The sequence below is a fragment of the Canis lupus genome, chromosome 12 (genome assembly GCF_048164855.1).
Source record: "Canis lupus baileyi chromosome 12, mCanLup2.hap1, whole genome shotgun sequence".
In the NCBI taxonomy this organism is placed as follows: Eukaryota; Metazoa; Chordata; class Mammalia; order Carnivora; family Canidae; genus Canis; species Canis lupus.
Window position 1 is genome coordinate 22321113 of NC_132849.1, and position 14410 is coordinate 22335522.

General features: G+C 33.2%; 1 long non-coding RNA gene across 2 annotated transcripts in view; it reads right to left on the bottom strand.

Moving 5' to 3' along the window:
• LOC140600666 (uncharacterized) overlaps positions 1 to 14410 on the bottom strand; it is an 84759-nt gene that overhangs the window by 14780 nt on the left and 55569 nt on the right. The window contains exon 3 of one of the 2 annotated variants that reach the window (XR_012003839.1): positions 7904 to 8118. The exons of the other annotated variant lie outside the window; for it this stretch is intronic. This is a non-coding gene — a long non-coding RNA (uncharacterized lncRNA). The remainder of the gene's footprint in view (positions 1 to 7903; positions 8119 to 14410) is intronic. 2 annotated transcript variants of the gene reach the window in all.

The following is a 14410-nucleotide window of genomic DNA, read 5'->3' on the forward strand; positions in this document are numbered from 1 at the left end:
TCTTTTAACTGGCTATATACTTCATCTACTTAAGTTACTGTCTGATATTCCATCACTACATCCAAATTTGGTGCAGTGCAAAAATTCTTGTTTTCAAGATTATAGCACCATCTCTTAGTCCTTGGCTTTTCTTTCTGGTTCTGCAAACACTGACTTAGTAATGAGTTACCCCATTGCAAGGCTGGTTCCAATGTATGCTATCCAGGAGCACCAGTCATTGAAGTTAATACTTGTTAAAAATTAGTACCTTACACTACAAAATGTGAAAAAAAAAAAGTATTATTGTATATATGTTCATACAGGGATATGTATGTCTCATATATCCCAGCAATACAGAAACTACACCTAAGTATGGGATAGATTTCTCTTTCTCTATGATTTTAAAAATTACCAAACTATTGAATTGTCGTGTGGTGTAAGACTGGAGGTTTGAGGGACACCTGGGTGGCTCAGTGGTTGAGCATTTGCCTTTGGCTCGGGCTGTGATTCCAGGGTTCTGAGATCGAGTCCCACATCGGGCTCCCTGCATGGAGTCTGCTTCTCCCTCTGCCTCTCTCTCTCTGTGCCTCTCATAAATAAGTAAATAAAATCTTAAAAAAAAAAAAAAGACTGGGAGGTTTGATATGGATGTATTCTAGGTAGAATAAAGTAGTTCAAAGTCAACAGATTTCAAAAACAGCCCACTCATTTCTATTGTAGAATACAAAATAATTTCTGTCTTATTATTTCAGGAATTATAGTAAACATATCTGTATGTAATTATTTCATATTAATTATCTTAGTCACATAATTTAAGTTGTTTCTATCCTAATAACACTCTTAATTACTGGAATAAGGTAAATTTTTCATTTTTAACAAATGAGGTGGGAATACAAATAGCAAGTCATATTAAAAATCAAGTGTACCATAATGACCTAATTTAAGTTGATATGTGTTTAGATTTCCAATTAATCCAAATATCTGTGGCAATTCATAAATAAATGAGAAATAAAATATAAAAAATTAGGTTAATAATTCTTCGAGACAAGAATACTTTTTTTTTTTTTTTTTTACTTTCAATCATTTTCTTCTCAGTCTTTTTCTTGTGAGAAATAAATAGAAAATTTAAACTAAAAATCAAAGCACAGGGGGAAGAAAAGGAATCCTGAGTTTGGCAGGATTACTGTATGAATCCTTTATAGTGCCATAAATAGGTATATTTAAAATTAAACTTTTTCATTTCTGGGAGCATATTCTTAGTCTTTTATAATTGGAAGGGAAATTTTGTAGAATTTTGTGGAAAGAAGTACTTTACAACCCATATCAAGAAGTAGGTTTCTTTCTCTCACATGGTGCATGCCTGTGTGCATGTGTGAGACAAAGAAAGAGAGAGAGGGGGAGAGAGAAAGAGGGAGAGAGAAAAGGGGAAGAGAGAGAGTGCATGCAAGTAAGCACGTTCAATATGTTTTTGTTTACTTATTGTTTGGAGTTTTATATCTACTTTCCAGCTTAATTTCCTTCTGCTTTACTTCAACTAAAGATGGTTGAGTTGTCTGAAGTAAAGAAAGTGAGATATGAGTTATCACTAGTAGGTGATAAGACACATTTTATAAAGAACTCAGCTATGATTCATTTCAACTATATCCCTAAGAAGAGCTCACACTTGGATGTTTGTTAAAGAGAGCAATACAGATAGGAAGAGAATGAACACAATGAGCTAGAAGCTGTATGTTATGTCTTCATCTAAACTGTGATAGACTTATTTTTTATAATAGTATTTGCTGAGGTATAATATAGTCTGAAATTTTTTAAAAAAGCTACACATTTTAAACTCAGTTACAATTTTCAGAAGTTCCAAAGATGTTTGACATAGACTATATCCTGGAAAAGTTGGCTCTCTCTCAATAGAACATGGCTTTGTTACTTATGAGACACATTGCTTACTTCTGTCTCTAGACTTTAGTTTTTATATTTGGGAAATGTTATAATAAAACCTACCATTTGGAGTTACATAAGATGATAAATGCTTGGTATCATATATATAGTTAGGTACAAAGATTATTGAAGACTAAGTAGCTAGTCATCTAAAATATTGCAGTTATCAATTAAATAAAGACAAATGACTTTTATTCATGTTTCCCCAACATTTTTATTTTAAAATGTTTCCATCATACAGAGAAGTTGAAAGAGTAGCATAATAAACACTTAAATATTCTTCACCTGTTTCATTAATATTTGCTCTTACTGGCCTCATTTCTTACTAGAGGTGAATGGATAGATAGGTTGACAGATAGATAGACTATATTTGCTGAACTACTTAAAAGTAAGTTGCAGAGTATAGCTAATGTCAGTAAATGGCAAAATAGATAGTTCCTAGTTTTGGTCCCCTCTCACAAAACAGCAATTAGCAATATGCATAGAAAGATTCTTTTCTGAAGATCTTAGTACCTAGGAATGAAGCTAAATCACCCCCCCCTTCCCATCTTAGACCATAAAAAACAAAAAAAAACAAAAACAAAACAAACCCCCCCCCAAAAAAAAAAAAAAAAAAACCACCAAAGCAAACAAACAAACAAAAAATCACCATCAACAAAAAACAACAGAAGGACACCTGGGTGGCTCAGTGGTTGAGCGTCTCCCCCCAGCTCAGGGCATGATCCTGGGGTCCTGGACTCAAGTCCCACATCAGGCTCCCTGCATGGAGCCTGCTTCTCCCTCTGCTTGTCTCTGCCTTTCTCTGTGTCTCTCATGATTAAATAAATAAAATAAAATAAAATAAAATAAAATAAAATAAAAACCCAGAAAAGTAAGAGAAGCAGTTTCACTTTGACCACACTGCCACTCTCCCAAATTAGCACAGATTCACATTGAGGGCATCCCCTAAACCTATTGTTTCTTCAGTGGGAAAATGAAATTCTAAAACCTCCACCTAATTGTATAGCCCAGCTTATAGCCCCATCAAACTAGAGAGCTTGGCTATTGACCTCTCCTAAGAGTGGAACACAACCAGTGGTTCACTCAACCATGAAGCTCAGCCTATGTTCTCACCCAAAAGTACAGGCCAATATCTATGATAAATATAGATGCAAAAATCCTAAACAAAACACTAGCAAACCAAATTCAACAACACATTAAAAGGATCATACATGATGGTTAAGTAAGATTTATCCATAGGATGCAAGGATGGTTCAATATATGCAAATCAATAAATGTGATCTACCACATTAATATGATGAAAGACAAAATCAAGTGATTATTCAATAGATGCAGAAAAAGCATTTGTCAAAACATAATATTATTTTATGATAAAAATACTCAACAAATTGGGTATAGAAGGAACATACCACAACATAATAATTGCCATATATGGTAAGGCCACAACTAACATCATACTCAATAATGAAAAGTTGAAAGTTTTTCCTTTAAGATTAGGCAAGATAAGCTACCCAATTTTACTCCTTTTCAATATAGTACTGGAAGTTCCAGCTAGAGTAATTAGTCAAAAAAAGGAAATGAAAGGCATCCAAATGGGGGAAGAAAGAAATAAAATTGTGTCTGTTTGTAGATAACATGATCTTTTATAGAGAATATCCTAAAGATGCCACCAAAAAATAGCTAGAACTAATAAATAAAATAAATAAAATAATAAATAAATTCAGTAAAATTGCATGATACAAAAGTAGCATGCCGAGTTGTATTTCTATACACTGAGAGTGAACTATTTGAAAAAGATATAAAGAAAACAATCCCACTTACCATAGTATTAAAAATAATAAAATACTTAGGAATAAATTTAACCAAGGAGGTGAAAGATCTGTACACTTAAAACTGTAAGACACCACTGAAAGAAATTGAAAAAGGCACAAATGGAAAGATAGCCTACATTGATTGTTCAGAAAAATTAATATTGTTAAAATGCCCATACTACCCAAAGTGCTCTATAGATTCAATGATTAAAGACTTAAATATAAAGCCTGAAACTATAAATTCCTGGAAAAAAATATAAAGAAAGAGCTCTACTGGCATTGAAAATGTTCTAAGACATTGGTTTCGGCAGGGGTTTTTTTGCATAGGACACCAAAAGCACAACAACAAAAGAAAAATTAACGTGGGAACATAGCACCAAAAAAAAGCTTCTGTAAAGCAAAAGAAACAACAAAATGAATAGGCAAACTACAAAATGGGAGAAAATATTTGCAAATAATATATCTTACAAACATCTAATAACTAAATGTATAATGAACTCATGCAATTTAATAGCCAAAAAAACCCACTAAATAACCAATTTAAAAATGGGGAAAAGATCTGAACATTTTTTACAAAGGAAACATATAAATAACCTTCAAGTACATGAAAAGGTGCTCAAGTATCACCAATCATCAAGAAAATGCAAATCAAAACCACATACACATCCACTTTTAGCATAGCTATTATCAAAAAGGATAGGAGATAACAAGTGCTGGTAAAGATACGGGAAGCCTTTCTGTACTGTTGGTAGGAATGTAAATTAGTACAGCCATTATGGAAAATATTTGGAAGTTTCTTAAAAAATTAAAAATAGAACTACCATATGATCTAGCAATCTTACTTGTAGGTATATATCTGAAGGAAATGAAATTCCTATCTTAAAGAGATTATCTGCATCCTCAGGTTCACTGCACTATTCCTTCTAGCCAAAATACAGAAACAAGCTAATTGTTCATTGATAGATGAATGGATAAAGAAAATGTAAATACACACACACATATGTATATATACACATATAATAGTGTATTATTCAGCATTAAAGAAGAAGCAACTCCTGCCATTTGTTACCACATGAATGAGCAGCAACAAGAAATACTGAATACTTTCACTTGTATGTGGAATTTTTAAGAAGTTGAACTAATAGGAACAGAGAGTAGAAATAGGGTGGGGGAAATGATGAAGTTTTGATCTAAAGGTACAAAATTTCAGTTATAAGATGAATCTGTTCTAGGCATCTAATGCATAGCATAGTAAACATAGTTAAGGACACTCTATTGTATACTGGAAATTTGCTAACAGAACAAATCTGAATTGTTTCACCACAAAAAAAGTAACTGCATGAAGTGATGGACATGTTAACTAACCTTAATGTGGTAATCATTTCACAATATACACATATACTAAACATCATGTTGTACATCTTAAACTTTATCAATTGTATCTTAGTGAAACTGGAAAAAATAAAAGCAAGTTGTAGACATCATGATATTTCAAACCTAAGCACTTCAGCATGCATTTCTTAAGAAATATTATTTAAGGGGATCCCTGGGTGGCGCAGCGGTTTGGCGCCTGCCTTTGGCCCAGGGCGCCATCCTGGAGACCCGGGATCGAATCCTACGTCCGGCTCCTGGTGCATGGAGCCTGCTTCTCCCTCTGCCTATGTCTCTGCCTCTCTCTCTCTCTCTCTGTGACTATCATAAATAAATAAAAATTTAAAAAAAAGAAATATTATTTAAGTTTTTAAGGCATGGGCATGGTTATTTTTACAAAGTCAGATTTTGTGATTATATTTGAGCCAAAGCTCAGCAAAAAATAAAATTTTATCAGTCACTTTCTATACGAGCAGATCACTGTGCTTTTCAGAAGTCATATGCATCCACTGTCTCATAGATCCAACCCTAATTCCAAGATGTGGGAAATACAGTCACTATTGTACTGTGTTTCTAGTAGTAATAGTAAAGAAAAATAAGTCCAAAGGATTAAGTGATTTGCTGGAAAACAAGCAGTGTGTTTTAAAAAGCTCTATAACTTCACTTTCTAATTTCTTAAGTGAATAAAAGGACAGAGGTTAATATCAGGCAGCCTGCTAAGTGTTGAAAATTATAATTAATCTTTACCAATTTACTATCTCTATAAGGTAGGTATCATTCTCCTCAGTTAACAGATGGTCCAGAAACTCAGAGGAGACAAACTTTTCACCAAAGAGAGTGGTAGAACTGAAAGTTAAAAAATTTATTCTTTCTGACCTTTAAAACAATGGCACTTATATCACAAAATTGAGTCTCTCCATATGCCTTTCACTGCTCAGTGCTGTACCACTTTATTACAGAATGCCATCAATTGCAGTTAGAAGCTATAATTTAGTACACGTCTCTTTCTCTGTCTTCAGTAAAAATAATAACATAAGTGGAAAATAGTAAACAAAATTGACCTGAAAGATAAATTCAAGGTATAGAAAGAACTAGTGCTTAGCTGCATATTAACTGACATGCACTAGGCTAATACCTATATAATTAATCTTCAAAAGAGCCCAATTATATAAAAATATTTCCATCATCATATATGAGATAAAAATGATAGATCAGAAAGTATACATTTAACTTTGGGATTTTGTACATGCTGTTTTCATTTGCCAACATATTGTATTTCAATGGCAACATTTAGTCTTGCATATTATCAAGAATGTTATTTTGAAGTAAGTTCTGGATAAAATAAATTCAGAAGACAGTGGCCACTTTTTGGAAGCTTGCTTCTTCCACCTTTCTATCCTTCCAACACCCTTCCTGACACCATGTGCTTCTTATTGCCTTGAGTCATGGCTTTGCAGAATGACTTAATGGCTTAGCAGAATGACTAACAATCACTTTACTTTCAAAAAAAAATAATTGTATTTGAATGAAATCTCCAATTTGGCAAATTATCTATCATCGTGGAGACACTATCCTGTAGAGCTGGGGACATTTAGTTGACAAAATGTGGGATATAGTTAAGAAAAAAAATTGTTGGTCACTTCTCAAATCATACAATGGTGATGAAAATTATATTATACAAAACTAAACCAGATCCGGGGCACCTGGGTGGCTCAGTGGTTGAGCGTCTGCCTTGGGCTCAGGTCTTGATCTCAGGGTCCTGGGATGGAATTTGCATCAGGCTTCCTGCAGGGAGCCTGCTTTTCTCTCAGCCTGTGTCTCTGCCTCTCCCTTTCTCTTTGTCTCTCATGAATAAATAAATAAAATCTTAAAAAAAAAGAAAGAAAAGAACAAGATTATGTATAGACCAAAAGAATTTACATTCAGTTAAGTTGAATCAACCCCTCTCCTCTCTAATAATAAAATATAATAAAATAATATATATTCATATGTTAGTGACACTGGGAAGGAACAGATTGTCTCCTCTGATCTCTGAAGCATCCACCTGTCAAATCAATCCTCCTGGCATAGCTCAGTTCTAACTTGAATAGAAGGGAATCCTTTATCTCTAACTGCACATGTATTCCCTTCCTTAACAGATGTTTATGAATTTTTATCAATTTTATTTATTTTTTATTTTAAAAAAAAGATTTTATTTATTTATTTGAGAAAGAGTGAGAGAGAGAGAGAGCACAAGCTGGGGGTGGGGAGAGGTAGAGGAAGAGGGAGGAGGAGGGAGAAGCAGGCTCCCCGCTGAGCAGGGAGCCCAATGTGGGGCTTTTTCCCAGGACCAGGGATCATGGCCTGAGCCAAAAGGCAGATGCTTAATGGACTGAGCCACCCAGGCACCCGAGACTTGTATCAATATTGGAGTGATTATGATTATAAACATAAAAACACAAGAAATAGACACTTGAGGCAAGTATGTTGTTAAAGGCAGAAGTGACAATTACATATTAATCACAATTATTTAACTTTCTAGGAGAATAGGGTTAATGATCTAGAATTACTCAATTGATAATTTTTTTTTATCACATTTTAGCTGCACAGACACAGTCTAAGTCTCTCTTAGTGAGAGCAGTAAGGATTGTTCTGGAGCTTACCCAATACAGCAAAAAAACTAATCCAGGTCCATAAATGCAAAGGATAATAATAAGGATTTAGTATTTACATAACTGCTTTATTAATATCACCATATGTTTTTAATTTAACTTTGTTCAGCATTTCCATAAATTTCTTCTCAAATAAAAAAGAAAAATGTTACTCACTTGCAACAACTTGACATGCAGATAACAGATGGCTGTGGGTTTTTTTCTTTTTAGAGTAAAAAAGCATTCAGAATGAGGCATATCATCTATTATTTTGCCTTGCCCTCTTTATCACTTTCAATCTAAACAAAAAAGTGATGTATTACAGGAAAATGGCCCCCTCTGTGACATTTCTGATATGACTATACAATTTCAACATCAGGGTGGTTCGTTTTCTGAAATAAATGAGACATACTTTAACATTTCACGAATTCCATGTTTTGGAAATGAATGTTACAGAAATTCATTAAGCTACTGCATAAATTCTAAATATCAGAAATTATATAATTTCAATGACAAAAATATACCAAGAAGCACCTCTGTGAAGATTTGTTTTCCTCTTTCAGTACCAAATAGCATTTGTGATGATTTATGTTGTGCTAACTGAATACTCTTCAGAGGTAAGTGTGATTTTGAATTTGCCTCACAACAACTATCCCATTAATACAGATAGTTTAAGAAACATGTTCCAAATAAAATATTTAATAAACTGTGAAAATAGGACTTGAATACAGGGGAACTTGTGACCCAAATTCTAGGCTTTTAACCAGTTTTACAGTTTTGGGATTTTGGTTTAAAATGTCACTTGTATAAATATGTAATTATTGTGATAATGTATTATAGCTTATGATTAGAAGGAAACAAGGTTTACTCAGAAAAATAATAAAATAAAAATGTTGATAAGGGGCAGCCCTGGTGGCTCAGCGGTTTAGCGCTGCCTTCAGTCCAAGGTGTGATCCTGGAGACCAGGGATCGAGTCCCACGTCGGGCTCCCTGCATGGAGCCTGCTTCTCCCTCTACCTGTGTCTCTGCCTCTCTCTCTCTCTCTCTCTTTCTCTCTCTCTCTCTGTCTCTCATGAATAAATAAATAAAATCTTTAAAAAAATATTGATAAGACTATTTTTTAAAAGAATTTATTTATTTATTTATGAGAGACAGAGAGAGAGAGAGGCAGAGACTTAGGCAGAAGGAGAAGCAGACTCCTTGCAGGGAGCCTGATGTGGGACTCGATCCCAGGGCCCTGAGCCGAAGGCAGACATTCAACTGTTGAGTCACCCAGGTGTCTCGACAAAGCTCTATTTTATAAATTTTCCATTTTTCCAAATAATTCCTCCTATCATTATTAGAAACAAATAAGTAACAGTCACTATTTTAGAAGGAAACTGCTTTTTCTTGTCTTAAAAATTATCTAAATTTACAGGGTAATAAATATTTCTGATTATTGAATAAAACTGGGAAGTTTCCACATCTCACAGACTGTGGGGGGAAAATAAGATAGCAATAATAAAGTATTTAATTCCTCTGCTCTCCTCTGCCACTGCTTACAGCACAGCATAGTACAGTACTGTCCTGCTCTAAAATCACTATGGTCTGTGCCTATGTGGAACATTTTCCTGGCATGATGCTTCAAGCTGTCCTCTGCATCTCATCATTATTGAAACTGAGGAAATGCCCACAACCCTGACGTATCACCTTTCTTACAACCCTGATTATTGTTCCAATATGAAATTGCTAGCTCTTCCTGTTGGACTCTTTAAGGGATATCTCTGACAAAGACATTTGGGTCCTGAGATAATTAAATCTTTTGGCATTATGTATACATAATTCTTTCTGTAGGAAATACAGACATTAGAGTGACTGGATTACAAAATTTTAATAAAAATTTCTGGAGTTTACTCAAAACTATTTCTCATTTCGAGTGCATAGGCCTTGTTTTATACATCAACCCGATAAAAACACAGCTACCCTAGATGAAGTGGGATTGGAGAAACCTCCCTGTAAAGAACTTCCCAATCCTGCTCCCTACAGTGGCACCCAACGCATACACAAGAAACAAATTGTACACCACTGATCTATAACACCAAATGATTGCTTTTTACAATGTTATTTATCTCTATACACAATTAAATATTATTCCCCTAAATTAAGGACATGATTCTTGTAACTGTCTCTTGATACAAAGTCCTGGATGTAAGAAAGACACAATTATGTACCTGATTATTTGATTTAAATGTATGCTAGTATGTTTCTGGAATGGCTTTCTGTTCAAAATCTTAACATATATACAAACCTAAAAATAAAACATTTTTAAAATAAAAAATGCCCAGATTCTTATGAATAAGAACAATTAAAAATGTAAACATTGGATTAAACAATGTAAAATATTTTTACTTTTTCCCAATCAATTATACAGATACACTTATAGTAAGGGTATTTTAAAATTAGGTTTGCTATTTCCAAAAGTAAGCATGTTATAGCCAATTCTCACTTCACAGTGGAACTAAAATCCAGAAATGAATAACCTATGGCCCATGGCCAGGCACCCACAGGAGAGATGAATAGTTCTGCCATCTGGCATCCCAATGGGGCCTTCATAAATAGCACCAGACTGTCAGAATTAAACTGAGTTTAAAGAGGGACAGCATGGCAAAAACAGGAGAACACACTGAGGGCATGAGCAAAGGGGGGGGGGGGGAGAAAGCTAGACAAAATAACATTTCCCTTAAATTCTCAAGAGAGAAGTACACATATTATCTTCACTCAGAATAGAGCTCAGACTTTTTCAAGAGAAAAACAAGTCCTGATAAAAAATGTTTGGACTTGGCTCTGCTACTAATCATCCATACAAAATGATAAAAATGTCAATTGTCTAGTTTTCCATTTATTTATTGTTAAATGCATAAATGTAAATACACACACACATGTGTGTGTGTGTGTGTATGTGTCTTTTTTAAAAAAGCTATTCTTGGGGCTCTTACGAGTACATAGTTCTGTGATGATACATAGAAACTCCTTTCCCTGACATATATTCCACTAACATTTCTGCCTACCCAAATTGTATTTTCTTTCTCTTGTTTATAACATATCATTGTGTCTGCCTTGTTGTGCTTATGTCTCATTAAAAGGTGGTACTGTTTAATGGAATAGAAAAACTGCACTTATAAATTATTCTAATCTAGAAAAGATGGGCATTCAGCATCTCTTTTTTTGTATAATTACTCAATTGAATGTGATATTGCAAAATCATTAGTCGAATAAAACAATCAGGCGAACAAGCAATTTCATTGTGAGTCTAGGGAGATTTAAATTGGGTTCCGCACTAGCAAGCAGTATTGTTTACTGGAAAGACCTTCTAGGTATCTTATATGTACTATGAATGATAAGTCCTGAGGTAAAAGGCATAATTTAATGCTCAAGAGCTACTGTACATCATAGAGTCATTTATTATACAAGTCTTTGTTGCGGGATATGAAGAGAAAAAATGTATTTATGTGGAGAAGGGAACATTCTGATATAGCCTATCATTTTCAATTCCTCAAGTCAGCTTAGTGGTTATTAGCATTCCACCTGGCCACATTTCCAGAAGGACTGAGGGAGCATTCTCTGCCAAAGGGTTTCAAAGTCACATGAAAATGTCAAGTTTTGAAAAAAAATCCCAGATTCCTAGACTTCGGGTTGGTTTGTTGTTTCTTAAAAGCCTGTGAATTATTACTGAATGCGTTCATCATTACTGAATGCGTTCAAGAGACAACTGAATATATATGTGATCTAGTGTAGTGCAGCTTGCTTTATTTAGTGATAAGCTTTAAAGAACTTTGACAGTTGTGAGATTCTATAGTTTTCCGAACCTTTCATTCTATGGGCAAGGTATTTTCAGCAGATTCATAGTTTTACAGATGTTTCCTTTTCCTTTTTTGTTTGGATTATCTGAGTATACGTCAAGAAATTCACAGAAGGAAATAATAATATTAATCGGGATACTGAGAAAATATACTTGAATTTTAAAATCTGTTATTAATCCTAAGTAAAATTTAACTAGAAGCACATGTATATATATATGCACATAACATATTTGTATATATATATTTATATTGTTTTCTATATATACAGAAGAATATATATAAAACACAGAAGTATATATGCAACACAATTACATATAATATACATTTAATATATATAATATATACTTACATAATTATACATATCAAATATAAAAAGGTCTTAATGCATATTTATCATAAAATTTTAGCTTTGAAATTAGCTTGGAAATCTATTCTGTACCTTCTTCTAAGAAGAATCTTTTAATGTACTCAAGTTTAGCAATTACATATTATTTTCATTATAAATGTTTATTTATATGCATTTATGTAAATATAAAAATATATGCATAGGTACTCTACATTTTATTATTTTTATTTCATGATAAAATTTTGTTAGCATATATTCTTGGCCTTATTACATTGACTAGAATTTCCAGTACTGTTGAATAAAAGAGGTGAGTGGACTTTATTGCCTTGTTTCTAATCTTAGGGAGAAAGCATTCATTCTCTCACCATTATATATAATGTTAGCTATATATATCACAGAGGCTCTTTATCAAGTAGATGAAGGTCACTATAATCCCTAAAATGTTGAGAGGTCTTTTCGTTTGTTTCAATTTTGTTTGTTTTAAAGGAAGGCAGTCCTACAAATGGACTATGAGAGCTTGTTTGTAGGAGCCCAGCTATTCCTATTCCCTTGATGGAAGAACGGTCCTCCTCTATCAGGGAATGTTGTCTTCTTCCACCAAACCCTCACCTTGGAGAGGTTGCACTTGGAGCTGCGAGGGAGGAGGGAGGAAGGGGACATCCCCTTAGCCAACCAGATCAGCAGAATTAATCCTGGCAATCAAGAGGGTGATAGATGTTGCAGCCAGATCACCCTCACATCCTATTCTGAGAGTTCTTGTCATGGACAGGTATTGAATTTCATCAAATGTTGTTTTTGAAACAGTTTGTATGATCATGTGATTTTTCTTTTTAGTCAATTTGACAGATTTCATTGGCATGTTATGAATATTGAACTAGCCATGCATCCCTGGAATAGAGTTCACTTGGTTACACTGTATTCTTATGTTTATATACTGTTGAATTCAGTTTGCTAATGTTTTGTTATGAACTTATCCATTGTAATTCATGAGGAATATTGGTCTGTAGTGTTTTGTTTTTGTTTTTGTTTTGTATTGTTGTCTGGTTTTGGTAACAAGGTAATACTTGCTCCATAAAATAACCTGGGCAGTTATCCTTTTTCTGGCAGAGACTGCATAAAATTGGTGGTAAAATTCTTCTTTAATTTATTTAGTGATACCAGTGTCTACAGATTTCTTTTTGAGAATTTTTTAAATTTTTTAAATTATGAATTCTACTTCATTAACAGCTCTACGTATATTCAAAGTACAGATTTCTTATGAGGTGAGTTGTGGTAGTTTGTGGCTTTTAGGGAATTCATCCATTTCATTACATCATCAGTTTTACGGGCGTTGAATTGCTTATAGCAGCATTCCTTTATTGTCCTTATAATGTCTGTGAAGTCTATAGTGATATCCTATTTTGTTCCAAATATTGGTAATTTGTATCTTCCCTCTTTTTTTTATTGTTGATCTTTCTAGAATTTTGCCAATTTTCTTGATATTTTCAGAGAACCAGTTCTTTCTTACATTGATTTTCTCTATATTTTTTTTCTATTGTTAATTAATTGATTTCTGTGCTTAGAATTCCCTTCTTTCTGCTTACTTTGGGTTTACTTTGCTCTTTTTTTTTCTCAGTTGTTAGGGTGGTATCTTAGATTATTGAGATCTTTCTTCTTTTCTAATGTATACATTTCATGCTAGGATATCCTTCTTAATACTGCTTTAGCTGTGTCTTATAAATTTTGACATGCTGTTTTTTTCACTTTCATGCTAATAGCTTACAATCAGCAATGACAGGAATTTTTATATTACATAAATTGGTAAACTCTACAAATCACTTCCCATTTCCACTAACAGGGGGTAGTTAAATGTTTACCAGTAAACATTTAGTAAATTAAATGGAAAATTTAGTAAATTATGAAACATCTACAGAAACAGTACTGTTGAATAAAAGAGGTGAGTGGGTTAGGGTTATTTCATCAAGCAATATTTAATAAAAGGGGAAAATTCTTAATAAAATTACTGAATAGAATATAAAACTATATGCACTCACAAACTAATAACATTTCACAGATATGATACAGTACAATAAAATATTAAGAATCTCATAAACATTCTGTATTTATAAGATATTAAGATACATTTTTAATTTTAATATGTCAGAAAAATTATAAAAAATTATAAAAAAGCTCTACATTATAATTCTGGTTACATACCTTCAGGAGAGATTGTTTTGAAATGTAGTAATAAAATATTTTTTTATATTATGACATAAAGACTAGTACTGAGCAAAATCAATGCTCTAGCTTTTAGTTTATATGAAGTATCAAAAACTGTGATTACCCTCATGCTAATGTATACATATGGCAGAAAAAACAGCACAAATATATAAGACTACAAAATTTCCCAAGTGTCTGACATAACTAAAATAAACATTGAAGGGAATCCAAAAATTTAAAGCTCTGATCCAGATACCTGTGCTTTAGCCTAAAACAACAAACTGAGTAAATCATTCTTTC